The following is a 3,463-nucleotide window of genomic DNA, read 5'->3' on the forward strand; positions in this document are numbered from 1 at the left end:
CTTGGAACTGTTGGGGCTTTCCCTAGAACAAAAGCCCCAAGCTAAGTTGGATCTCCAATGATGTTGATATTATTTTTCTTGTTGAAACTTGGGAGCATGAAGAATCTAAGGTCCCCAACATAAATGGATTTACATTATGGTCTACCTAGAATAAGCGATCCTCCTGTAGAGGCATTGGGGGTATATCTTGTTACATTAAGAAGAACATATCTCCCCATGCTAGGATCTATAAAAGCAACCCTTACAGCCAATATAGTTGGATAGAAATTCCTGACATTTATGATAAAAATACCTACGTAGCAATCTGTTATTTCCCCCCCATCAACTCTAAATTCTATAAGAAAAAGAATCTAGATAAAAATAGTCCTTACAATGGTTTAGAGAATGATATTTCTAGCTTAAGGAATGAAGGCAATATCCTTTTAATGGGTGACTTTAATGCTTGAACTTCAAGCAACCAAGCTATTCTTCTAAGCAACCATTCCAACACTAATCCTCTTTGGTTAGATGAAGACCTTCCTCTAGCTAGCCAATACAAAAGGAGCTCTGAAGACCTCAGGGAGAGTTTGTTTGGGTTGGTGCTAGTCAAGCTCTGTAGGGCTCAAGATCTCATAATTTGCAAAAGTCTAAAGAAGTGGCCCAATTCTAGCTAGGTGACCTGCATCCATGGGCTTGGTAGTAGTGTGGTAGACTATGTTATCTCCGATCTCCCTCTATACAACAAAATAAAAAATTTTGACATCTTAAACGACCAAGAACCTGAATATAATCATAGGCCTTTACTTATAACTCTCAATTTTTTCATGCATAGAGATCCCATAGAAGATAATCCTTATAGCCAAAAGAAGTTAATCTTTGATAGAAATAAAAAATATCTCTTTCTAAATGAATTAAAAAGTAATTTTCTTCCTTAATCTAGTATAGACAACATAGAAGATCTCTATCACAATTTTATTACAACCCTCTCATATTCTATTAACAAGTTCTCAATTGAAGTTTCAAATAATAAAAGAAATAGAAAATCCAACCCATGGTATGACAAAGATTGTAAAAGTGTGAGGAGAGCAATTAAGCAAGTTGTTGATGAATCTCTTAAAATTGGCAAGATAAAAATATACAAAGCCTTAACTAAAAGGAAAAAAAGGTAGTATATTCATAAAAGATAAGAGAATCTCTTACACCTCTCTAAGGTAGCTCCTACGAAATTCTGAAGGCAGATTCTAACTAGGAAAACTAAATATAATAATAAAATTGCTTTACACGACTGGAATTTTGTTATAGACATTTTTGTGCCTTACAGCATTGAGCATGAAATGTCCATAATCTAAGGGATCCAAAGTCCCTAAACATGTTGTTCCTACCCCTAGAGGAACAAGGTTAGCAAACCACAACAATTCACAGAAGTTCTCCACCAGAAACTGCTCAAAAACAAGTCAATTCAGGATCATTTCAGTGGCTACACTAGCTTTTTGCGCTGAATGTCAAAGCCAACACTGGCTACCTGCGTTGAATGTCAACTGGAACAAAGGCTACCTACGCTGAACGAGAGTGGACAAGTGGCAGGCTCATTTCTCAAGGTGTCAAAACCCAGGAAGCTTCCAAAATGACACTTGCCTCAGGGAATTCGACTGGTGATGAGTAAGAGGTTCCAAATCTCCAAGTGGACTCAAGAACTGACAGAGGGAGAGGACACTAGTCAGATCTCAAGCTGACTCATCCTCTCTCCAAACATCTATATATGGATCTCTCCTCCATGAGATCTAGAGGTTGGAATTTTGTGATTGCAAAGAATTGTTGTTGGTTTGAGACTGGAATCATTGGGTACTTAATGCTTTGAAGGGGCTGAAGATAGGAATTCCATTTGCTGGGAAGGAGATGCTGGATTGGAGCCCTTTGGGTTGTATCTCTTCCTGAACCTTGTTATTCATCAATAAAGCTATCTTGGTTTCTCCTATATGCTGATGTATTTTGATGTATGAATGTGTTAGTGTATTTGGTTTATTTCTAATCCTAAACTAGTTATGAATGTGAACATCTGTCTTTGTGTAGTGTTCTTCTCTTGTCTCAAGTAGTTGTTCTCTTGTCGCAAGTAGCTGTTCTCTTGTGATCTTGCAGGAAGTGGAAGCTGGATAAGCGAGAAGACAAGTAGCTGTGAACACCCAAAGGGAAGAGAGACCGGATCGAGGGACAAACGGAAGACACCGGTAAGTCTATTGATCTCTCTTCTTTCACATTTCATAAAGGAAGAAACTAGAATAGCTGTATTCGTTTGTTGCTAAGGCACTGTCACACCTTAGGTGGATAGGATCATCCTGCATAGGCATTTTTCCCCACAACAAATTGGCGACTCCACTGGGGACATTTGTTTAGTCATTTTATTTGTGTTTCTATCATTGTTTGTTTCATAGACTTGACAACAACAGTCAAACGTCATCTTTCCCGGATGCAAAGTAGAAAGTTGCTGCTTTGATCCAATTGTTGGACTTGTCTATGATCTTAACAATGGATTCACAAATGATTTGATGATCCTTGTCATAGATCTTAGTAGCCCTTCAAAGAATCCCTTTGATTACACCTTGCTTGTTGCTTTTATTTGGCCTAAAACAGTGAATTAAAGAGCAATTTGTGACCCAGAACCTGAGGGAAACGAGAGTTTCTCCTTCAGCGCAGATCCAGTGAAGGGATTCTGCATTTCAACGCAGGTCCCGTGAAGGATAGCTGCACTGAATGTCAAAACCCCTGTGTTCAACCTGCGCTGAACCAATTTGCTCTTGTGCAGCTGGGGTTCTCTGCTCTGTTTTGCCTTGTTTTGATCTCTGATTTTTGTAGCCTGTAACCAGCATAGGTACCAGTCTAATAACCCCTTTTCTCTGCTTACATTCTACCTCCTTTTGTACAAAAATACTGTGAGTTTTTTTATGTGTTTATGGCATCATTTACAGTTTTCCTTTGCATGAGTGAAATAGTCATCCTGTAGCCCTTGATTCAGATCTGTTGATTGTGATCTTAGAAAAGAGTTCATTGGCTGTTTGCAGATTGATTATACATTTACTTTTGCTTATTGGTTTGAATTTGTCTCTTTTAAGTGTTGAAACAAGTCTTTATTTCGAAAATCGTTAAGTGTTGTAATCTCTTATATCTTCTCTGATTTCGAAAAAGTAAACTTGTTTGTATTGATCATTTAAAAGAAAATTCAAAGTTGTACAAAAAGCTTTCTTTGTAGGCATCAATACTAAGAAAGCGGAAAACAAACACCTGCATTGTGCATTTTGCATTTGATAGTTTGCAAGTTGGATTTAGGAAAAGTGCATTAGAGTGGGCTGATTGCTCTTTGAGAAAAGATGGTGTCTTTCTTTTCCCTTAGTAGCTAGGATTTTCAAAGTTGAAAAGATATAAAGCTTGCTTATCATCTTTAGACTGCATTTAGGAATTTGTATCATACATCTCGTGGTGAACCTTGAAA

This window comes from Pinus tabuliformis, chromosome 7 (assembly GCF_031772625.1).
Source record: "Pinus tabuliformis cultivar Carrire ecotype Pingquan chromosome 7, CPIR1, whole genome shotgun sequence".
NCBI lineage: Eukaryota > Viridiplantae > Streptophyta > Pinopsida > Pinales > Pinaceae > Pinus > Pinus tabuliformis.